This window comes from Mustela erminea, chromosome 7 (genome assembly GCF_009829155.1).
Source record: "Mustela erminea isolate mMusErm1 chromosome 7, mMusErm1.Pri, whole genome shotgun sequence".
Taxonomy (NCBI): Eukaryota; Metazoa; Chordata; class Mammalia; order Carnivora; family Mustelidae; genus Mustela; species Mustela erminea.
In genome coordinates, this window is record NC_045620.1 from 9228896 (window position 1) to 9255005 (window position 26110).

Consider the following 26110-nt stretch of genomic DNA (forward strand, 5'->3'; position numbering starts at 1 on the left):
GTCCCAACTATGCAATTCTTTTGATGTAGTATAAAAACAGCCATAGACAATACCTACATAAATGGGTGTGGCTATGTACCAATAAATCTTTATTTACAAAAACAAGCAGTGGGCCAGCTTTGTCCCAGGGGCTGTAGAGTGCAGATCCTGTTCCAAACCATTGCTTACTGTGATTATTGGTAATGATAAAGAAGATACATCAAGGTGGGAAATGCCCCAGGGTACAAGATATACTATATACATTTGTATTTTATTTGTTTGTTTGTTTTCTCCTGGTAGAACATAAGCTCCAGGGAGGCAGGGATCTTTATCCATTTTTGTGGGCCTTGTATGCTGCACCATTTCTAGCAATAAGAATAGCACATGGCACATCATAGCCCTTCAATAAATATTTTTGAAGGAATGAATGACTCATATTTTATCAGTGATTTAATAGGTTCTTCAAGTGTATTTTTAGAGTCTATGTGATTTTTGCCATATACATTGATTTTAGAGCAGTGCTTTTCAACCAAGAGACATTTGACAATATCTGGGGATGCTTTTGTTTGTCATAATTGGGCAGGGGTGGTGCTACCAGCATCTAGTGGGTAGAAGGCCAAGGATGCTGCTAAGTATCCTATAATGCACAAGCTAGGCCCCCACACCATAAAATTACCATGCCCAAAATATCAAGAGTACTGAGGTTGAAAGACCCTGCCTAATGTTCCATGAAATCCAACTTTACAGTATGAACCAACATTTAAATGCATATACTCTATATCCATTAGAAGCTTAAACAAATCAGACATTTTTTTTCCTTCCCACATATACAAGCTAGTGTTAGAGAGTCGAGGGCTACTAAACATTCTATGTAATATTCTACAATGTTTCTTACTCAGACAACTGAGGACCTGTCACCTCACATTCACAAGATGGCTGCACTACCTCCAGCATCACACCTCTGTTCTAGGCAAAAAAGAGGGGGGGTGGTCAGGAGGCAAAGGCCACGATCCAGGTGAATGTGGTTGCCACTGCCTCCCACTCCTATGGAGCTCTATCCAATGACTTTCAATTACACTTTGTTAATCAAAACTCAGAGTTCACAGAATGCCTACACATGCGTTATTCCATCCGAGAAGTATGACTTTTAAACTAGGAATATTGATGCTACCAACAAATTGTTGTTCTGTCATTAAAGAGAATGGAAAATGGACTTCTAGCATCTAGCATGGGTAGATGCTAACTGGGTATCAGCATCTAGCATTCTCTGCCATGTCCTCAGATATAGAATTTTCACATCTTATAAGAACTTCTCATAGCACACAAAGACATGAGAATGATCTTCACAACAGGTTAGTATAAAAAAAAAAAAAAAAAAAAAAAGGAAATCTGGCAACCACAAAAATATAGGGAGCCAACACTGTTGGTGTCCCACCCAGATCCTTTTAAGGGTCTGATAACCCTCCCTCCAAATAAAAGTAAAGATTGGCCACTAACAACTCAAACTTGAATCTTCTCTGGCGGATTGCCTAGGTTCCTCTCCACTGATAAATCGTGTGTATACAAATGTTTACTTTAAGCACTGCTTCTAGGAAACCGAGGCTAAGACAACATTCATCAATAGAAGACTGATCATTTAGATTAAGATACACGCATGTAATCACGAATGCCAGTCAGAATTAAGCAAAGCCATATACAATGATATTGACAAGATGTCTATGATTGTTTATCAAAAAAAGCAAGTTGGAGAACATTATATATAATCTGTTCTGATTTTTCCAAAATAAAAAAAAGAATAGGCTTCAATATGTTCAACTATTTAAATTTTTTCTATTAGGACACAAAATAAACTGTTAGCATTTGTTTTCTCCAGTATCTTTGTCATCTTTTACCTTCTGTATTGTTTAAATCAAGAAAAATGTGTTTTTTCTCTTACGTCTTGCAAAATTTTGCTAAAAACATCTCCATGATCCAACATGAGCAGAGGTTGAAATTTCTGGTTAGCATAGTCTTTGCCATGAAAAGATTTCAAACTTCAAAAGAATTAAATCAAAGTCTCCGGTTTTAGTCTGCTCTGCTATTTACTAGTTAACTTAGGTAAGTCATTCCACCTCTCAGATGCTAACCTACAAAATAAAAGTGAAAATCAATACATTAACCCACAGCGTTATTTGAGGAACCAATGGAATAATGCATGTGTAGGCATCCTGTGAACTACGAGTCTTTAAAAGTTAGTTACCTTTGATATGGGTAATGATATTGAAAATGCGTGAACACATCAAATGTTCATGGATACAAATTAAATACTCTACTACTACATGGTAGCCCAAGCCACAGTTCTGTGATGCAATTGAGAAAAATTGACTATGGTTGATTCACATGGGAAAGGTGCCTGAGGAGCTCACAGAAACATGGAGGAAAAAGCTTGTAAGGACGCAAGCATGAAGGGTGGTTTTTCATCCAGAATTAGAGAAAACGCATGTGACAGCTTTCCTAATAGTCTGATGAGGATGTGTTGTGGCCACACATGGTGGGGACTGCAACTTGTCAGGCCAGGACCACCGACCCTGCAGCTTCCAAGTCCTGGGGAGAGGCTGTTCCCATGAACTTGGCATTGCTGGCCCTGCTGTTCCAGAAACATGAAGTCCACTGTAGCATCACAAAAAGATATTCCTCTGCCACTGTTTCCTGACCATCACTGGTCACGGAAGTGAAGAAGGAATTTTCCCGGGGAGAAGTCTGGGACATGCTAGCTGCAAGGGAGTCTGGGAAAGTTAGTTGTTGACATGTTCAGTTTTGAATGAAAAGTTCTGATTCTAGCCAAGATTTATATGATGGGAAATTCTTTTAGAAGGAAATTCAGACACAATAAACAAACAAGCAACATGATCCATGCTACCTATTTTGTATAGATAGATATAAAATACCTATTTTGTATAGACATAGATGTCCTTGTGAGTAGCCAAAATCTGCATCATTTTTATTCCTATATTTACAAATATATTTTTATAGATTGGGTTCCCGGGAAAGCTGACTCTGAGACAAAAACATGTATCTGGGTTTTCTTAGGAAGTGCTCTGGAAATCAATCTCTAGGCGGGAAGAGGAGGGTGGAGGATGGGACAGAGGGAGAAGTTGTGCTGTGACGTACATTCAATGTGGGATTTGTAGCGTTTTGGTGACAAGAGAGCTGCCACAATCCCAATCATCAAAACCACATGCAAAGGCAGGAATTGGCCATACAAAACACAGAAGAGACCAGGGGATTTTCCTCAAGTGGCTCTTTCCTTTCTCAGATCCCATATTTTCCCCAGAAGTCCCTGGAAGATACACCTTACATCTCTTTGGCCCTACTAGGTCACATGGCAGGCCTTAGCTGAAAGAGAGGCTGGAAAGGTGAGCTCCCAGGCAAGATGAGAGAGTCCGCCATGTTTGAATTAGGCTCACTTGCAAAATAACAAAACACAGTGCCCACATTCACATTGCTTACAACCTTGCGGAGCTCTCGGTGAGCGCCTCCTGGTGCTAACCACCGAGCTAAGACTTTTAACCAACTGAGCCACCCAGGCGTCCCAAGACTTTTATATTAAAAATCTCATCATCAGAAAGGATGAATACCCAATTTTATATCAACATGGACAAGACTAGAGGAGATTATGCTGAGTGAAATAAGGCAAGCAGAGAGAGTCCATTATCACATGGTTTCACTTATTTGTGGAGCATAAGGAATAACACAGAGGACATTAGGAGAAGGAAAGGAAATGTGAATTGGGATAAATAGGAGGGGAAGACGAACCATGAGAGACTGTGGACTCTGAGAAACAAACTAAGGGTTTTGGAGGGGAAGGGGTGGGGGGATGGATGAGGCTGATGGTGGGTATTAAGGAGGGCATGGATTGCATGGAGCACTGGATGTGGTCTGTAAGCAATGAATCTTGGAACACAGAAAAAATAAAATTAAAAAAATTAAATCACAACAGAAAAAAAATCCATCTGAGTCTCACAATAGACCTATTAGGTGAGTTCTATTATCATGCCCATTTTACAGATGAGAAAACTCAAGTTCCATGAATTCATAGGTCCAAGGTCACACAACTAGCAAGTAGCGGAGCTTCAACTCAAACCCAAACTCGCGTGACCCCAGAGTCTATGTTCGTAGCTGTTTCCCTATGCTGCTTCCCAGCATGTGACAACACATGTGCCTATACTAGAAAAGTGGTAAAAGGATATATCCAAAGGACCCAAGAGAGTAGAAAGACTTCATAGAGGTCTGGGACCTGGGTTGGACCATATATGGCAAAGAAGGGCAGACAGAAAGCATCACTTCTTGGAATCTGCTTCTGGACACAAGGAGAAAATTAAGCTGAAATGAAAATATTTGACCCAAAACATCTATTGCCTTGTTACTTGATGTGTGGTCCACAAGTCAGCAGCACAAACATCACTTGGGATCTTATTAGACGTGCAAAATCTCAGGCCCGTCCTAGATCTACTGAATCAAAATCCACACTTCAGCAAGGCCCTGAGGTGATTCTCAGGCACTTAAAAGCTTGAGAAGCACTGTTCTGGAAGGTTCATTGACAGCTCAAGGTATGGAGTAAACAGAGTAAGCCCTGAATTCTGATTTTGAAACTAACTCTCTCTGTAGAATGGACTGGACATTATAATAATAAGTCAATCACCATGCTTTATACACATGATCTCATCCAGTCATCATGGACCATCAACAAAACTATGGGCTTCCCACCATTATTATTGGCAGATGAGGAAATTTATCTGATTTAGTAACTCAAACCAATTTCACATAACTCACAACTTGGCAGAAATGAAGGTGTGAAGCCTCCACAGTTTGGTTCTCAAAGTTTCATTCTCCTGAACCGCACAACCTCCCCTCATTACAGATGGTTGGAGGAGGGCATGAGCTCATCTTTGTAAAAAACTTAATACAATGCCTGGTGCTTAACATACATGAACAGTGAAGAGAAATAATCTGACTCACTTTAATGAGATTTGAGCCAGTGAACTCTCAATCACTTAAATGTAGCTATCTGTTGAAAACATCTAATGCCAGCTTCTACCAACACCCAGAATACATTTCAACAACTTTCCTCTCCCACCAGTCCTTGGCTTTATCAAATGAACAGAAATTTTCCTACTGGTCAAAAACAAAATGTAATTAGAAAGGTGAGTCTGCAGCCCTGAGTCAAACATGGACCCCCAAAGTCCCATGTAAATGATTTTGGGTTTTCCACTGTTTTGAATTATCCATGCTGCTGCTCTCCTTATTGGCGCTGATAACTGAGTGTTAACTACATTACATGCAATTAAATTCAAAATATTTGTGCAGCAATTATATGGATTCATCAAACCTAATGGTGCAGTCACAATTTCGTGGGTACTCATCAGTACGGCACAGGAAAAAAAAAATTGGCATATAGAAATATATTCCCACAAGCTGATAATTATAAAACAAACATTGTGTCTAATGTTCTTGTATGTGCTGGTATCTATCAATAGTAAACAAATTAGAAGATTCTAACAATATTGACCCTTCTTCTTGGAGTATTTTTATGCATTCTTCATTAGAAACCAGATACATCAAGAGGACATTTGTTCAGCTATCAGTGAAAAAACCACACTCGCGTTTACTCTTTTGCTTATAAGGTTATTTCTTTTCTTTCTTCTTTGGAGGTCTTCTCAGCCTCCCCTTTTTTTGGTTATTAGCCTACAAAGCCAATGTAGCAGACTTTAGGGATTCCCACCCCCATATCCGCACCCCATTCCAAGTTTACCGGAAACCAAGAGGGACATTCACTGTACACAGTAACGGCTTTCACCTCAAGTGTCTATGATGTTTTTTCTCCCTGGGAGCTTTCTCTGGTACCGGGAGAGCTCACTGAGGTGGGGAGTTAAGATCCCATAAGGACAAACCTCCACCGGTGAGGAACAAGAGTTGGTCCAGCTTCCCCACACTCGGTGAGGTAATCCCTCGTTGACATTCCTCTTCCCCGTCTCATTTCCCCACCTCTTCTTGTGGGCTTCCTGAGATCTTCTTCCAAATACATTCCCTGCACCCAAACTCTTAGAAAGGGGTCTGCACTGGGGAGAAACCCAGCCAACACAACCCCTTTTGTTTAGGGACTCGACCCTGTTATGAAACTTGGTGGTGGTGGAGACCCCATGGTAGAAGATGTCTTCTCACTTCCGTTGTGGTTAGGATATGGAATATAGGTTCCAACAATCAAGTGAGTCTTTGGAAGTTTAGAGCACAAAGGAGCAGGGCTGGTGTGTGATCTACTCTGGCAAAGACTGCAGCAGCTGTGGTTTGCAGAAATGGCAGTGGCAGCGATTCCCACAGAAGTTCCCGTCTCCAGTGAGCGCCGCCATGGTGCAGTGGCCACATCTGGACCCAGCAGCATTGGCAGCCTTGTCTGGGTGGTACCGCTTCCTCCCACAGGCTGATTCTGGTCCTTTTCCTGGCTTCTATGGCCCTTTGGCCCTCCAGTGACCCTCTAATAAATTCTTTTTCTAGCTCAGTAAGCCAGAGTTCATTTTCGGTGGCTTGAAACTGAAAAGACCAACTGATATGGGTTATGTTCTTCTATAAAAAAAAATAACAAGGATATTCATCATGACATTGTCAGAGGCAAATACTGGAGACCACAGGAATGCCCATCAGTAGGAGACAGATCAATCATGAAGTATCAAGTCAATGGCTAAAAGCTAACAAGATAGCTTCAAAAGTACATATGTGGAATTATTCCAGAATTAAGTTTTAAAGAAGTAGAACCACATATGTATGGTTTGCTACCTTTTCTGTTATAAATACATGTACATATAGACAGATTCATGTATATACATGAATACATGTGTCTGTATAGTAATAAATTGTCAAGAGAGAGAGAAATTGTCCTATATGCTAACACAAGTATTAAATGTCTGCAGAAGAATCTGGTAATAGGGTTTGTACCTTGGAGGGGAACAAGGATCCTGAAATTATATATGGGCCCAAGTTTTACATTTTCCTATATATCCTTTTAAATCTTCTGAGCTTATACTTAGGAACATAGATCATCTGCACAAAAATAAATAAAATTTCAGTGTAAAATAAATGCAACAATCTGAACAAGAAGAAAAAGACAGATTCCCAGATCCTGACACACCTGGTCCTAGGGGAGGCCAAATACTCGGCATTCTTCGGAAATAGCTCAAGTGACTCCAACACCAGGACATGCTTCTAAACCCTGGTCTACAATCTCAGGGATCAGGAGTTATTTGTGCAAGGTGCTGCTCTTACTGCCCAGATCTCTGCACTGAGTCCAAATTAATATTGCATTTTTAAGTCAATAATTTAAGGAAAAGAAGAGTTCATACTAGAAAGAGCCACATTCATTGACATCCGAAGATTTCACCACATGTGCAGAGGGAAGCATCAATATATTGACAACAAGCAGAGTCTCCTAGACTAGCACCAACTGCCCAAGGGCCTTGTTCTTACTTTTACCACCTTTCCCATTTTTCCTGGAATATTAAATGGAGGAGATCATATGTTCCTAATGTGCTTTTTATTTCTACATCAGTGTGTACACACATACACAGACACACACTCACTTACACAGTATATATCTGTACACTCAGCTTACCTCTCCAAAACCATAAAGTTCTTGGAGTGTTTTCCACCAAAATGTGCCTTGAGCATGAGGACAAAGGTCAGTCTTTGAAAGATGAAAGGTCGCTATTCTCATTGAATATTGTCATGGTCACCCTTCTCAGGTAAAACTCTTGCTTTTTCCCAAATTTGGTCTCTTTCCTACTTTTTCACTTTCTTTCTCTAGGCATGATGCCAAACATTAAGGAGGTGACCCACTTTATCAATCTATTATAATCTTTTAAAGCCTCTGCCATTTCAGACCAATTTATTTTTATGTGGCATCTTCCCTAAAAATTATCTCAAAACACTTTGTTGAGATGAAGTAAAATTATGATCAAATGGTTTAAGGACTTTACAAATTCTTGGTTTTGAGGATCAAGAGTTAAGCACATTTCAATAATTTCCTGTAAGTTCACACCTCTTAATGTAAGAGTTTTATTATTCTTAGCAATTCCTGTTTTAGAGACTAGTGACTGGCAAAAAGCTTACACTTAAGTCTAGATTATTCAGAGTCTAAGAATTGTGTAAGAGCTGAACTGGGAAAACACAGCCACATTCACTGCAGACCTGTGGCCACTGTGTTGGGCAGACATCCCACCCCACTCTCCTCACCCCACCATGGCTGTCCTCCTTGATTCCCTCTAGCTCTTTCCATGGCCTCTGGCTCTGGTCCCTTCTTATAAACTCTTTCCTGCTCTGGCCTCTGTGACACCGAACCCTACAAGTTCTCCCACCACCTTGGCCATCTCTTTTCCCTCATTTTTTTCTGGAATCTCTCACCTGTCCTTCAGTTGTCCCCAAAACTTTGTTTTGCGGGATTTGGGAGGGATCTAAATTTACATCAATACTATTCCTTTTTCCCTGTTCTCTTCTCCTCTCATTTACTCCTTCAAGTTTGGGGGGCGGGTCTCTTCCCCCAGTAGAGTCAGTCGTTCTGCTGACCAACATATGGTTAGTGGATCTTCTTTTGTTCTGCTCAGGATTTATTCTTTCCTACTTTGGTAATTGCCCCCAAAGATCTCTTTTGGAAAACAAGGCCCCTGTCAACTGTGGCCCCTGTGTTTTAAGTGGGATTTATCCCAGGTCCAGTTTGTAGAGGTGGGCACAAGATCCCGGCTGACCCAAACAGAGCTCTCCATTCCCCTGGCCACACCTGGTTCAAGGATGAGTATATAGCAGAAGTTTGTTTTGTATGGAATCCCAGGAAACACCAGTAGGGGGATGGGAACGTGAGACAGGAAAGGGGAGCAGCCCATACAGAGTTTGTTATCAATGCACTTACCATGTTGGGCACTTCTCAGCAACTTCGCCACCCAGTGTAAAACAGGTTCCCAGAGCCGAAGAAAGACTTTGACAAAAAACAGAGGCCTTGGCTATTGGGATGTGGACCAGGGAGCAACAACGTGATAAGGGCAAGGGGTTCCGGATAGAATAATGAACGTACAGCTGTACAGCTCATAAGATGTAGTGACGACCTACCATGCTTTTTTGCCCGTCCCAAATATGAACCCTCTTCCATAAACCCGGATGAATTTCTACTACTGAGTCTTGATGAGAAATAGCAAACCACCTACAACTGAAAAGGCTGAAATCCTTTAAATCCATATTCCAAGCCTCCCTAGTAATGAGGGCGCAAGCAGGTGACCCATCTCCAATCAACTGAATGCACCCAAGCCAGATTTAAATAGTGAGCTTTTGGCACTCGGCAGAAGAAATTTGTTTTGGCAAGGTTATCTAGGTCACAGTAAATGCTTAACAAATGTTAGCTGTTATTATGATTATAAGGAATATTTGCAAGTATTTTCTTATATTTTAAGTATAGGAGCCCTCCCTTTAACAACAACAGAGTAATATGCCCTCTAGAAATGTTATTTAATATTCAAAAGAAATTAAATATTGTGAAAAATGAACCAAAACAATGAAATGAAGCATGACACTGTTGGCAAGAAAACACGCATAGCCCAATCCTTACTGATATGCCTACCTCTGGAGACTCTCCCCCATTAAAAAGTAGAAGCATTTGAAAGACAACTTATTACACAGACCAAAATATCTAATTGAGCCTCACCATGTTCTAAACTTTGCTGGTTTCTGGAGAAAATGAGATGAAAGAGGAAATCTCTGCTTTTCAAAAGAACACAGATTAGGTGGGGAGAAGCACTGGTAGAATAATAATTACCAACATGTCACCACAAAAAAATTTCGGGGGCAGGGGGGCATGGGAATGCCGAAGGTGGGAGCACGCCTGTCGCTTCAGTTGCATCTTGAAATTCAAGTAGGATTTAGCCAGAGAGAAAGAGAGGATGCAGAAATGTATTCCAGGAGGAGGAAATAGCATGAGCAAAGTCAAGGAGATGTAAGAGGGAGATGTAAGAATCTGCTTAGGACCAGAGGGCATGTGACGGTGGAGGTGTGCAGAACCATCCAGGAGGGCCCTGTGCCCAGTCCACGGTAGACAAATGCCACCATGGCTTTCTTCTTCTAGAAAGTAAAGGGAGAAAGAAAAGGAGGGAGCGAGGTATGTCAGAGAAAAGATCAAGACTGTTGCTTGCTGGTCTCTTGAGAACAAACATTATTCAATACTAAACACTGCCTCTGAATCAACTCGTATGGCCCACGTGAGCAAAAGGCGACAGAACTAATGGATCCCATTAATCAGAAAGTAGAGGAAAATTGTGTGTGTGTGTGTGTGTGTGTGTGTGTGTGTGTGTGTGTGTGTGTTTCTAAAGAAAGGTTCTTAGGGCGCCTGCATGGCTCAGTCGGTTAACCATCCCATTCTTGTTTTTGACTCAGGTCATGATCTCAGAGTCATGAAATCGAGCCCTGTGTGGGGCTCCAGGCTCAGTGGGGAGTCTGCTTGAGATTCTCTCCTTCTCCCACAGCCCCTCCCCCATTGATGCTTGCTCTCTCTTTCTCTCTCACAAATAAATAAATAAAATCTTTTTTAAAAATAGAGTTCTTAATTGTAACTAATTTTTAAGAAAAACCAACATATAAATATATAGATTTCAATGTTATTCTTCAAACTAGCCCATTACTTCACAAACAGAAACCATCATCAATAGAAACACGGTATTCATCAAGATGACTTCAGCTTTCTAAGAAATACATAAGCACCACCCAGAGTCATACTTTATTCTAGTACGTGTGTAAGTGAGTTATTATTAAAGGGATGAGGTGACCATTTCCGTGTCATAGATGGGTCTTCCCTGAATCATATTCGGAACACAACCGGTCGCATGACTTCAACGTTCTGAAGTCTGACCTTTATTCGCCTGCATCGGAAATTTAATTTTGGTCTTCACCGTAGTCACCGATATGAGACGCCAATTATTCATTTCTCTTCTCAATTTAAATCAAATCAACAAGCCTTATTGAATCCTGGTGCCTCGTACCACACTTACCACTGAGAAACTTAATTTCCTTCCTGTCTTTTTGTATTTACCACTACTTTTTTAGCTATGAAATCCACTTGGGAGTAAAAAGGAATTCTATCCAATTTCTTATGATTTGAAGTAGGTAAATAATAAATGGATGTTTTAATTCTGAAATGCCCAGTATGATTCGGCACATAGATCATACACCGGATTCTGGTACTGAACACATTCTGTTTGGAATCTACTTAGGATCCAAACTTACATGGCGTATTTGGTTCAAAATCAGATTTGACCAAAATATTCAAGCCAATACATAAACAAATTTAATAAACAAAAAAAAATTTCATAAACAAAAAAAATTTAAATGGAGTAGATGCCTCTGGAATAACCCTTGTTCTGAAACTAATTTAAAATCAGTCTTTTCCTTCCACACTTGTGCCACAATTTATTGGGATGAAAGTCTAATTTAAACTCCTAGATAATTTTGGATTTGTTTGCAAGTGGGAAACCCAGATGTTAAGGGACTGAGAGATTCATCTGGGAGAGGTAGAATGGATGCTCCAGATGTCAAATACACAATCCACATTATTTCTACTCTACGGACACAACGCTAGAAACCGTCAGAAACTTGGGATTTGCTGAGGTTATTGGAGCAGGAAGAGGTACAATGATGAAGTGGGAGTATGATTTGGCCTGGAAACCGCAGGAAATCTACAGGACCTTAAGAAGGGTGGCCTTTTGCATGATTTTAGGATGACTCTACTTTTCCTAGAGGGCAGTTTCACAATAGTCTTTCAAAGTTAAGATGTGCTCGTTAGCCGGGTACAAGATGCCAACACAATGAAGTGGCCCCTGGCATGAGAGTTAGATTCTAAAGGCAGCACGAAAAGTACAAATTATATACAGTCAAATTATCCTTAAAAGGGTGTTGTGTCTATGCTTACATGCCGTCTACACCTATGCAAGCCCAACACAGACCGTTTTCCCCCACAGAATTAGAACCATCTTCTGGCTCAGCCTAGAGCCCCCTTACATTTCAAGGCCATGTCAAATGATCAATGTGCCTCTTAAAATGCTAGAACCACGGCAAACTGTGGTGGAGCTGCCACTCTCTGAGTGAAATGCAGAAGCCAAAGGAAGCACCAATTCCCACATCCCATCTCACACTCCACGAGGAGCAGGAAGTGTGACGCAGACTGGTGACTAGACCCGCCAGCTTTATTTAGATCGCTTTTTTCACTCGTTCTCCTTTGTTTTGTATAGCTTTAAGTGGTTTACCTCAGTGGTATACACGACAGACCCCACACACTTATCTAAGACCGCCATGCGATTAAAGGGCACAAGGAACACACAAGCAACACGGAGTACGTCCAGGACCACGGTCAGCTGGCATGCCCCGGCAAGGCAGTGCCCACCAGTTCGTTTCTGGCATCCGTTCTGATTGGCCAGACTTCTCTTCTGAGTGGTCGGGGCCTCTGGTTTAGTGCTTTTCTTACTGCCACTGGGTACAGCTCCCTAAATCCAAGGATACAAAAATTCACACCATCGGCAGAATTTTCAGGAAACGTCTAAGTATGTTCCAGTCCAACCAGTATACAAACTGTGGAAACCTAAAGAAGTCAGGGCTGGGAAAACAGCCTGTCCTGACTCTATGGTGTGGCCAAGTGGGCCCCAGTTTCCCAGCTCTCGCCACTCCCAGAAAGCCAACCTCTAAGGATACCTGCTGCTCATTAGGCAGAGCTGCCACAGGCCTTGTGACATGGCCTGATGAAGAGGGGTGTGGTGGGGACCTCCATCAGTGGGGAGGCACCCCTCACATGCCCCCAACAGCCCCTTTGGCCGGGGAATGCATAAAGCAAATGTCACGTGCCAGGAGGAGATCCCTCTCCTCCCATTGAAAGCTCAAGCCCACCTTTGGCAGCCACACAAAGGCAGCTGGGGAGGAAACAGACAGAAGGGAGCTCCAAAACTGAAAGAAAAAGGCTGGAGTGAAATGAGAGAATAGAGAAAGGTAAGGGAAAAAAACACCAGATACCTTCCAACTGGTCTCATCAAATTTGGCAGGGAAATCAATGGGGCCATTATCTCAGGGGCTTCAAGCTGTGAGGAGCACACTTCACCCACGCATTTCTGATGTTCGGAGGAACAGACAGGTTTCTCCTTCTCCGTGGTCCTGCAGAGTCTCTGCCGTTTCCAGAATGTTACAGACCTGGGCTGGGGATAGGGAGGCACAGGTTTGGTCTCCAGCCTCAGTCTGAGCGTGGAGGGGGAGGAGACGCTGCATTATCACACTCAATGGGCTTCTGCTGCAACGGCGATCGTCTTCACTTGTCCTTGCTAATGAGAAATTATTAGCTGGCTTCCAGAGGGAGGCATGCACACGTGGTACCTTTGCATCTGTTGCGCTCTCTGCATCCTGGGCTGAATTTATTTAGAATCTAGGAACCAGCACTGGAAGTCATGAGACTCAAGAATCCTTGAGTCTCAACTTGAGTTAACTTTTCTTCCCAACCACCAAACAAAATCGCCCTGCACGCTCTTCTCTGGGCTAAGAGGACAGTCCAGGGGAGCCTTCAGTGAGATTTCCTGACCACCACCCTCTCCACGTCACAGCCCAGTGAAACCATCCTGGGGCATTTGTGGTAATGCCATGGCAGGAAGTCACAACCTACGTGCCTTAAACTCCTGCCCAATCAATGAAATGTGCTATGAGAGAGGGAGGGAAAGGTAGAAACCCATGCACGCTGATGAGTCTGGTCTCTCTTTCTCTCCAGGAGTGTGTGCCCAGAAGATGTGGGAATGAGGTGGAAATCTGAGCCTCCCTCTGTCATTCGTCGCCAGGTCCTTCCCACAGGTAAGCATCTCACCTTGCTGAGCATAGATTTGACACAAATTTTTCCCACAATGTAACCCCTAAATGTAAGGCAACTCTTTCCACTGGAGGCCCACCAGAGAGGCTGTGATCCGTACTAACCCCGGCAAGAGCCCGGCTGCTTGCACTTAATGAAATACACGATGTTTTTATGGGATAGTTTGGAAATTTTTCGGGGGTAGTTTTGACTCTATGAGAATTTTCCCTCTGGTAAGGACTTTAGAACCCAATTCCCATAGGAGATGAGAGTCCTCCTAGTAGCTGAAGAGAATGTACAGTGTGACGCCCAGGACCTCCATCGGTAACGTTTCCCAAGCAGGACCCAGGACCCATCCCGTGCAGTCCTCCATCTGTGTCACAGTGAAAAGCAATATTTGGGGAAAAAAAAAAAAAGTGATGTCAGGACCGTGCCAGTCCCTTATTTGTATTTCTTAAATACCCATTTGAATATTTGTCCTGCCCCACCCACCCACCCAGCTGCCTGGTGCAGCCCTGTTTCTCACTCCAACCCAAGGGCTCAAACACCTGTTCTTACCTCCCTCCTTTTTTCCTCTTTATTCTCCACCACAAAGACCCAAGGGACCCAAGACCCTCTTCGAAGGGCAGAAAAGGGGGAAAAGAGAGAAGCGAACCAAGGCAGCGTTCTTCTTGAGCCGGCAAGGAGCCTGTGGAAAGGATGAGGAACTTTCCAAAATTACTATCACATTTTCCTGTCACACATTTGTGGGCTCTTGAAAATTACGATTTTTTAGGCTCTGAAAGCTGAAACCCTGACGGTGGAATGCCAGGTGGCAGAAGCTTCAACCTGGTGCCTCTTCGAGCTTTCACTACAGAAGCTACTGAATATTCCATCTCATCAATACAGTTGGTTTGTTGTATTTTTTTTTTTAAGTCCCAGTCCCTTAGTGTGGCATGGAAGGCTCTACCCACCTGACCTCCTCAGCCTTCCCTCTCACTGTCCCTTCTCTGCGCTCTCATTTGCCCCTGCAAAGCCCCCGACTTGCTGCTTCCCACGTACGCTCATGCTCTCCTCCCACCACCTCTCAGCCTGTGCCGTTCCCTCCGCCTAAATGCTCTTTCCCTCTTTCCCACGTGTTGAAAATCTGCCCAGTCTTCACTGCTCCATCCAAATGCCACCTCCTTCCTGAAGCCATTCTTGGACTCCCGTGGCCCCGTTCCTCCAGGTTTGCTGGCATTTACCACTTGGGTAATTTATGTCTTGGGGCTTTAGAGATTTATTATTACTGAATGAATAGGGCTGAACCCCCGCACAGACCTAGACAATTAATGGGCATCTGTTCACTGGACAAAGAACACAGAAATCAATGAAAAGAGAGAAAATGAAACATGCACCCCGCAAAGGCAACCAGAGAATGTATTTAAGCGATCACGATGCCATGCTTCTAAATTAGAGTTTGCCACCATATAACAAACACATGGGCTGTCCTGTGCAACTCCTACCCCCATAACAGATATTAACAAGTCACGACTCAGGGACGGTACGTATGCAGCACGCGTGCCGGTTTGCATAGCTTCTACGCTCATGGCAGACATCACCAATCAATCATGACTCCTTCTCCCTAAACCTTCACATAACCTCAGCACCCCTCCAACACAGAGCTCCCAACAGATGCTACAAAGTAATTTGGATTACCACGAGCTGAAACCGATGGCCCTCCTGGGTTTCCTTCTCTAGGTCAGAATTGCTTATTCCAATTACTTTATCTAACGTGCCATCCTTCCCTCCACCCTTCCGGCTGGCAGAACTGTGCTCATCCCAGCCTCAACCTCCATACTTGGCACTGAGCACGGCTCCCCACACAAGCTCAGCAAGACACTGACCACAGTTGTAGCTTCCCAGGGAAGCCAACAGCCTCAGGTAAGCTGATCTATGCATTCAACCCCCTTGGGGGATCCTCGCCCCCTGTTTGGAACTGTTCCTGCCCTAGAGAGAAAAACTCCTACTTTGTGCCCATCCCAGAAGCAGGACATGCACACCTTTGTTCAGGAAGTCCACATACACAGCAACTACCCTTTCCCGTGTCCATGGCAAACGTTGCTGATTGAGGAAGGCACTCCCTCGTGAGTTGAGAGGCATCCTCAGAAGTTTTCTTAACACAGGACTCCAAACAACCACTAAAAAACCAATCTCAGTTTGCATTTGAGGTGAAATTTATTTGCCAGTCGTGCTGTGTGGACCATGAGTTTCCAGTTTCCAAATGATATAACCCTGTAGAGTGGGCTAGGCTGCAGAGGCCTCTCTTCATTTCCGACTCAATCCCAGGAACCTTTTGAGAATGAATCCAGGATCCAAATGGACCATGCAGTGCCCACACAAACAGGACCAAGGCCTCCCCCTGGAAACTGCTGCCCCATCCTATGAGCGGCGGCACACCCCAGCGGCCAACTGAAACATGGCCAGGATTCTGAGGTCCTGGGCAGTGAAATTCACTTCCTGTTTTTCATTGAGGAAATCTTACAAAAATAAAAATTACAACCTGTCACATTACATTACATCAAAGCATGATGTAACATCATAATTTTTTAAAAGCATTGGTTTTAATTTATGGTGTTGCATTATGCCACAGAAAGCTTGATTTTCCCCTGAGTACCAATAAATTTTGATAGTGATGGTTTAGCCCAAAGCTTTAGCACACGAAAACACAATGAAGTTTGGCCAAATCAGGTGTTTAGCTGCTCCTGAAGAACTACCGTGAGTTACCAGGATGCTATTCTGTCCCATGTCCTAAAGGCAAAATATAGTCCTGAGGGGTCCAACATAGCTGCCAGTAACCAAAGTGGCGAGTGAGCATTTCACATGTGACTTACCCAACTGGAGGAGAACTGCGAGTATTGAATATACAGCGGATTTTCATACCAAAGCCTTAGTACCCAAAAAAGTGAATAAATCTCATTAATAACTTCTTTATATTGATTATATTCGATATTATATTTTAGATATGTTCTGTTAAATAAAATATACTCTCAAAATGAATTTCACTTTTTTCCTTTTACTCTTTAAATACAGCTGCTGGGAAATTTTAAATTTACATTTGTGGCTTATGTTATATTGCCATTGTTAGTGCTGCTACAGAACATCCCACTGCCTCCCTGAGCAGAAAGACCCAACAGGTGAACATTTTAAACAGAAGGAACCTGAAATCCCCTCTGTGGTTGAAGACAAGAGATCGCAGTCTGATTCCAGAAAACGAAACTGTAAATATTTTTATTTATGCATTCAACAAGCATTTACTGAACACCTACTGTATACCAGCCATTTTTCTAAGCACTGGGATAAGATAGCAGTAGAAAAAAGTTAGTTCCCTTCCCTCGCGGAACTCACATCCTAGGGGAGAGATAGAAAATAAAAATATATGACGAGAAATGCCATGAAGAATAATAAAGCAGGGTATGGGAATGGTGCATATCAGGACAAATGTTCTTGCTCTCATGTAGACGAGTCAAAGAAGACATCTCTGAGGAGCAAGAGATGAACCTTAACACATGGAAAGGTGAGCTGTGGGGATGCCTGGGGAAGAGGTTTCCAAGCCAACGCAATACGAGTGCCAAGTCCCAAAACAGGTGTACATTTGCCATGCCTGGGGAGCTGCAGAAGTCCTGAAGGGACAGAACGAATTAAGAGAAGGAGATGTAGAAGATACATCAGAAGTGGAGGAGATGGTATGTTTATATTGTGTAGGGCAAGGGGCCAGCAAACTAGACCGGTGGGCCATATCTGCCTCTCTTCATAAATAAAGGTTTATTGGAACACAGCTATGTCTGTTGGTTTATATGCCGTCCACAGCTGTTTTCAAAAGGCCGGGCTGAAAAAAATAAAAATAAAAAGGCAGGACTGAGTAGTAGCAACACAGATGCTATAGGACAGGAAGTCAGGTATTAGCAAATTAATTCCTGTTGCATTGATCAAGTTGTCAAGTCGTCAGGGTGATATCTTTCATCTTAAAGACGGAAGAATGGGAATTTGTGGGATTCTTTTTGGAGAGGATAGGGTTTCCTGCTTTTGTAATGTTTTATGTAAGGGGTAAACAGATCAGATCAAGCCCACTGCCTGTTCTTGTATAGTTCAGGAGCTAACAAAACTTTGTATATTTTTAAAAGGCTGAAAATAATTAGAAAAGGAATAATAATTTATGATAGAATATAACATGAAATTCACCATCCGTAGGTGAAGTTTGATGGGAAGGTGGTCGTGCCCATTTCTTTCTATCTTGTTTGAAACTGTAATAGCCGCGTTGAGGGGTAGCCACAGAGATCATATGGCCCTAAAGTAGAAAACACTTACTCTCCAGCCCCTCACAGACGAAGCCTGCCAGTCTCTGGGCAGGGCATCGTACAGACAATGGTGTTCATTTGGAGTGAAATAAGGAGCCAGTGCAGACCCCCAACGTGACCGGACGTGTGGTTTAAAGGGGGCTCCCGACAGAAGCAGGGAGTCCTGCTTGTCACGTGACATTTCTGGGCCTGCCCACCATTCTGCAGTCACCTTGAGGAGAGATTTCCTGTCTGATCAACCTCCAAGCCCCGGCAGGCCCTTGCCTTATTCAAGAGACATCCTCACTGCGGAACAACTGAGTGACTAAATGAGACTCCAGTCCCCCTACTATCCATCAGACACCAGGAGCTGGGCTACCCCAGTGTGGCTTTTCCAACGACAGAAACACTCTGCATGTGTGCCTGTGGGGAAGGTCGCCCCGCTTGTCACACAGCTGTTCACAGCACGGACGCGTCCTGTCCCACACACCAGCCACCCGGACTTGCCGAGGGATTTAGTATCACCTACATGAGAGGTAGCCTCCTGGTATTTGGTTCAAATGACCGTGTCCTCCTTTGCCACATCAGGCCTGGCCCGTGACAAGAACTAGAAAGCAGCTCAGAATAAAGCCAACGCCCCTAAGGCTAACTCCTGATGCGAGTTTGGTTTGTTTGTTTGTTTGTTTGTTTGTTTAACCCCTGCTTTGTGTGGTCTTTTTCCTTCCTGCCTGTCTCTTGGATATTTCTGTCAAGCTATGTCGCCTTTCAGTTCTTGCGAAGACCGGCCCTGGGCCTAGGTCTTCTATTAATTGAGTTTCTAAGACCACGGACTGTCCCCAACCTGCTTCTTCCCCTAACTGCCCACCTCTGGGCACAGGGTGATCCCTGTAAGCGCTTAGCCCTCCGTGAGCCCATCTCCCCAACTCTATGCATACAACTCTCACCCTCGGCCCCTCCAAGCAAATCATCTGTGGAATGTCTGAGGACAGGACATCTTCATCACCGTGAAACTTCAGAGCCTGGGGTAGGAAAGCAGGCGAATGTCTGATGAGGCATTGCACAGGGCTAGAAACCGTAAAGCAAGCTGCTTTACTGTGGGCCCGAACATTCTGTACCAGGGGGAATGGAGGGCTTTGCCCTGTGCATTGTGGGGTGTTCGGCAGCCACCTTGACTCCTACCCGAGAGATGTCATTAGCACCACTCCCACTCGTGACAACAAAAAAATGTCTCCAGACATCGTCAAATGTCCCCCTGGGGACAAAGTCAACGCCGGTTCAGAACTACGGCCATAGCACCACCCACCCAGAGTCTGTCATTTGCAGAAGATCCATCTGGAGGAAACCCCCTCCCGAAAGGAGGTTTCTGCCCCAGCTTCTCAGCTGACCCTGCTGTTCCAGACACTCCAGGATCAGGAGGGCCTGCATCTCGGGAACCGCAGCAAGGACCTGCCGCACATTCACAGCAGCGCAAAACAGGGCTTTCTCCCCCCGCTCGGTAAATCCCCCAAAATGCCCCCTCTTGCCAAGTCTGCTCCTATTTGTTTGGTCTCAGAACCTAACACTTTTATTAGGAAGGAAAAAAAAATTCTGAATATGATAGACTTCTTGGCTTATCATCTTCAGAGCCTAACGCACCAAAAACAAAACTAGCTTCATCTTAGCTTCCTGTTGTCTGTTTCACCTTCCCTTCCTGGCTACCTGATTGTCTCTCTCCGGGCTTCCCAGCCCTCCACACTATTGAGATTTGGAGCCAAGTAATTCTTGGTCACGGGAGCTGTCCTGGGCCCTGCAGGCTCCTTAGCAGTGTCCCTGGCCTTATCTCCTAGATGCCAGCAGCATCCCCCAGTCATACAAGCAAAGATGTCTCCTAATGTCCCCCGCGAGCGACACTGCCCCTGGCTGGGGACCCCTGGGCCATCCGCATTCCCCTTCCCCAGCTATGCCGTCTGGATGAGTGATGCCCGGCTTTACCCAGCCTACAAGCCACCATCCCAGGAGCCACTTAATTTTTAAGTCCATTAATACATGCATGTTGTAGGTGTAGCTATAGTCTATTAATAAATCCAGACATTCCTTCTTGAAAAGCAGGAAATTGTCACAAAACCTCATTTTGGAGGACATCACAGGACACAGGACTCAGCGGTGGCTCCTTTCTGGAGCGTTCCACAGCTCATCCGGCCAGGAGCACGGCTCCCTCCCTAACACTGCAGCTGCACAGGCGGGCTGCAATGATCCGTCATTTCAGAAAAATACGGAAAGAACCTCGAATCCTTACTGCCCTCTAGAGAAATTCTGGCAGAAGAGCTCAATCTGTCGCAGTCAGCAGAAAAACAATGCTGCCAGCCACAGCCGTGCCCGGCAGTTGGAAAGCAAACAATTTATTTGCTGAATTTTCTGAAAGACGAGCCAACCAGACCCTTCCTTCACAGCCTCTCACCTGAACGGGGGGCCCAGGCTGGCTTCTGTGTTGACACAGTCATAATTTCACCAATTCCAAGTCCACTCCCCGACAGGATGATTTTATGCCCACAGATGAATCAAATTCTGATATTCTACAATGTAACAGGGGCCCATATTTTATATTTTTTTAAGATTTTATTTATTCATTTGAGAGAGAGAGAGAGAGCCAAAGGAGAGGGGATTAGCAGAGGAAGGGAGAGAAGCAGGTTCCCCACCGAGCAGGGAGCCGCAAGCGGGACTTAATCCCATGACCCCAAGATCAAGACCTGAGCCAAAGGCAGATGCTTCACCATCCTGGTGCCCCCAGGGGACCATATTTTAAATGCAAAAACTCAGGTTTGTACAAATGTGTTCTCTGGCCTTTGTTTACTGGCCTACCAATAGTCATCTATGCAGAGATTTCTCTTTTAGGCATCTCAGAAAAACCAGGCCTGGAAAGATAATCCACTAATTCCCCATCTTTGCATTAGGTTTTGTCAGGTCTTGGTAGAACCTTCCAGCACATTTTGGAGCTAGTCACCTTTTTTTTTTTTTTCTTTTAAAAAAAATTTTTTTTCAACTTTAGATATTGTTTGGATAAAGACTTACTTATTGTTTAACCATCACCTACATTCCAATGAGAGCTTCAATGCCGACATTCAAGGGAGCTTTCCCTACCAAAGTCCTGAAAAAGTTATCCCAGGTCTAACTCGTGTCTCTTTACCACCACTGGAAATTTAAAAAATAAAAATAATAGTTAAAAAAAAAAAAACTTTGAAAAATATGTGCTTGAAGACATACACTAGACTGCAAATTTGCAGGTTTAATCAGAACTTTCAAGTCATTGTTTCCCTTATGACAGGCAACAGCAAAAAAAAAAAAAAAAAAAAAAAAAAGTGCTGCATGTTTATGCCTAATGGGTTTGCCCTTTGCCAGACAAATCCTTTTAGTTATAGCAGGGAAACATATAATTTTATGGGCTTTTGGAGAGAGTGCACACTGCCCTCTGATGGTTACACATGCTCATAATTTTGTGGGGGCCCTTAAACAGGTTCCAGAAGGCTGTGGAATGTTACTACCAAAGGTAGATCAATAATCTTATAGTTTAATGGGTGCCAATGGTTACCTTTACCTTTCCAGTTTTTTTCCCACCCTCTTGACAAGGAAGTAACCTATTTGATCTTTTCTTTTGTTATCAATAGCTGTGAGAACTACTTTGTCGAGACAGAAATATGTTAAAAAGTACTACTTAGAATGTCTGACACCATCAGACACAAAGTAATATGCACATACATATCACAGACATGAAGCCCCAGCAAAATAATGGATTACTGCTGAACAAAGGAAGTTTTTTTCTGAATTTGAACTCTGAGTAAGTAGGTCCCCTCTGGCATCAGAAATTCAGATTCCAAATTAGTACCCCCCCCAAAATAAGGAAGATTTTGGGGACTGGACAGTGCTTTAACTGGAGTCTATGAAGGTATTTTTTCTGATAAATGAGACAGAAAATGAAGTACAAGATAAATTTTCCCCAAGCCGTTTTGAAAGTCAAGATACTGTACAGTGACCTCTTTAGAAGTGTACAAATTAATCATATTCAACTATTTTCGCCTACCAAATTAGAGATGCCTCCTCATGTCACTAATTCCCAACAGCTAAGAAAGGGGAGCAGGGAAAAATAAAAAGCCAGCATATTCACTGTCACACAAAGCTCTTGGAACTGTATCCAAACGGAGCTGTTGATCTATGGAAATGGAAATGTCACTTCTAAATATAGCATTAGGGAGCCAGAGAATCAGCATTTCTGTTGACGAAACACCTTTTCGGGAAGTAGCATGTGCAAGGCAACGCTTCTCCCCGACACATGGGAGCGTCACGAATCTTCCGCCCAGCCCTCCATCCCGGAGGGGCCCTGAGCCGCTGGTTCGTGCGCAGAAGTGAGCACGTTCTCACCCATTTCCTTAACCTGCTACTGCACCAGATTGTGAATCAAAGCAAATAATTTCCTGTTCCTCTCTTCTCCTGACTTAAAATTAAAAATAAAAAGTGGAAATTCATTCTGCCTCATAGGGATTCCTTAGGGTTAGGGATGCTTGCAAACTCAAAAGAGAAACCAAAAAATGGGTCCATGGGCTGAACCATGAACATGAGCTTACGCTGGGATGTGGGGCTGACGACAGGACACCAGCTGCAAGGAGACAGTTACAACCAGCTACTCAGCTTTGACACTCTCTATTCATCCTTCTCTCAATCCTTCTCGAATGTTTTTGGGTTCTTGAACAGGCCGTCCTCTGGCCCACCTTGGGTCCTTTGTGTAGGCTGTTCCCTTCGTTCCAAATTTTCTGCACGCTTTACATTTCCAGCTCTTTCTCGTCTTTTCTACCCCAGAGCATCACTTTCTGGTAGAAGAACTTGTGACATCCTTAACCACCTTGATTTTTGTCTACAATGGGCAGGCTGAGTGTGCATCTTTGCACAGAAGGGCCCTATACTGGTTTAACAAGGGAGAGCCCTGCATTTTCATCTCCCACTGGGCCCCACAAAGCATGTAACCAGTCCTGATCACAAAGCCCTCAGTTTCCTGCATAAAACAGAATTTGTAATTTTTTATTTTTTAGTTATGGAGGGGGACAGTAGGGGCTGATCGTTGATCTGTTTGCTCTGTGAGGGTAGAAGTGGTGTCTGTTTCATTGATTGTCTAACCCAGTGCCGTCCAGCAGAACTATGAATTAGCAAAATGAGGAGGCATCTGTGATTTGGTTGGTGAAAATAGTTGCATATGATGAATTTATAAACTTTTAAAAATTAAATTAAATTGAAATTGAAATCGCCTTGTGTGGCTGGTGGCTATTATACTGGGCGGGTCTAAACCCTAAGTCCTAGGACAGCTGTTAAATTCACCTAGGATATTATTGGAGCTTTCTCAAAGAAGCTCTATGGCAGTAACAAGGCACATTGATAGAATGCCTCAGAATCCCTTCAGGAGCTTGTCAAAAACACACATATCATGGCTACACCCTCTAAGACTCTGACCAAGCAAGTATGTAGAAGGTCTGAGCATCTGGTATACCCCCAAACTTGAAAAACCTTATGTTGTAGTTTATGGAAGAAACCTGTCTTTCCATCAACTTTTTAAATCTCTTTAGTTCTTCCAGGTCAACTAATGTTAACACAAATACCATCTCTAGAAGAATTTTATTGCCCCAAAAATGTCCCAGCTGCAACCAAGGTCTGTTTCAAGCAAGATCTAACCCAGTAAAATTTTAGTGGAGAAAACAGATGGACCATCCCTTCTGGTTTTGTTGCAATGAACTTGGACCTATTATTTTGACTTTCGGGACCAGAAATGATGAGTAGTTTTTTTTTCAAGCCTCAAAAATTAACTGTGTGTATAACACCCAGTATCAGGTGAGTGGTAGGACTTGATTAAGGGAATATGTAGATCTCAATTAGGAATTATTCAAGATGGGAAGATGGAAGGGGAAATAGCAAAATCTTTTCCTGTGAACAGCGAGGGTCTCCTTTTTTAATGAGTTAATCTAATTCTTCCTTCTCACTCGCAGGCACACAAAAATGCAAAAGACTGTTAATGTCCAACCCTCTCTTTATGTACCTTTGTCTTTAACCGTTATTGTAATTCAGCCCTCTAACATGAGCGTTTTTTCCTCCACTGAGCTATCAAAGACACCTTCCTAATCAACATTACACACAGTAGCATAATAGATAGCACCACAGTGAACACAAGGATAAGCTGTAATTCACTCTGGGGCTCTGCTGATGTCATAAACGGCACAACCAGCTTTATGGAGAGTGGCTGAGCCCAGAAAGCGAATTCTGATCTCGGCTCACTCTGGGAGCCATCTGTTAAGGAAACAGATTTAAATGCCGACCTTTTCATCTCTGTCGTTTACAGAGATTTCAAACTTTTGCTGTAAAATTTAAACTTTTCAGCCATGAACGATTAAAATTCCTTTCTGGAGTCACATTTGGTTTTGTGTTCCCTCTTTTAACTGACAAATAGATTAGTGGTCTTACTACCCACGGGTACGAAACGATGTTTAAAAAAGAAAAATGCATCCTACTGGAGTCAATGTTGTAGCTGTGCGTGCCTATGCCCAATGCCAGACCCACCTCCCATTCCAAAGGCTGAAAACCAGTGACTCACCTTCCCAGCCTCCTTTGCAGGAAGTGCTGGCCATGTGATCCAATTGTAGCCAATGAAACATAAAGGGGTGCCTTCTGGGAATGATGTTTCCCTTGCTTCAAGGACAGGCAATGCTCTTCTTCCCCAGAACTTCAAACTTCGGATGCTCAGGTGAGGGTGCATTATTTGAAGCCACGGCAGCCATCTTGCAATCATGAAGGGACATAACAGAAGATGGAGAGCCACCTGCAGAGGAGGAAGGAATGGAAGGATAGAAAATTCTGGGTGCTTAGTGGCCTTGCTGAGATGAGGAGTTGTTCAGCCCTAACACTGTCTACCTCAAGGCTGCTCATTAAGTAAACACAGTTGGTCACCTGGATGGCTCAGTCAGTTAAGCCTCTGCCTTCAACTCAGGTCATGATCTCAGGGTCCTGGGATCAATTCCCACATCAGGCTCTCTACTCAGTGGGGAGTCTGCTTCTCCCTTTCATTCTCCTTCCGTGCTTTTCCTCTCTCTCTCTCTCTCTTTCAAATAATAAATTAATAAATATATAAATATATAATTAATAATAACTTAAGAAAAAATATGTAAATACAGTTGACCCTTGAATAATGCAGGCTTGAACTGTATGAGCCCAGTAATACTTGGATTTTTTTTGATAAATGCAATGCATCCTGTAAATGTATTTTCTATTATGATTTTCTTAATCACATTTTCTTTTGTCTAGCTTAACTTTATTGCAAGAATATAGTATACAATACGTATAACTTCCCATGCCTGTTAACCAACTGTTTATGTTGTCGGTAAGGCTTCCTGTCAACAGGAGGCTATGAATACTTACGTTTTGGGGAAGTCAAAAGTTATACATGGATTTTCAACTGTGTAGGGGTTTGGCGTCCTTACACCCCAAGCCATTCAAGGGTCAACCATATTTTATACTAAGTTTCTCCAGGGCAAAGGCTGAGACAAGCATTGGGTGCAAATAATTTACCTGGCAGGCAATCCCAGGAGGTACCAGCGGGGGAGTGGGGAATGAGGCAGGCAAGGGAAGGAAACCAACTCAGAGTGTGCTAACGAACAGAGAACCCCTGTGGATGTCTGAGGCCCAGTGGAGAGAAGACCCTGGAGGCTGAGAACTTCTTTGAGTAACAAGCCAGTGGCCTGCACAAGAATGCTGTGTATATGGGAGATTGGGGGGAAGGGATGATGTCACTTGGAAGTCCAAAGCTCACAGCACCTTCTACAGTCAACCATAAAGGTCCTACATGTAGAATCACTACTTGTTGAGAGTCTGCTGCAGATGGCTTCCTAAGACATCACTGTGGGACTGTTCCTTTAAGTCACTTGCACCCCCGAAATTTCTCTCTAATTCCATG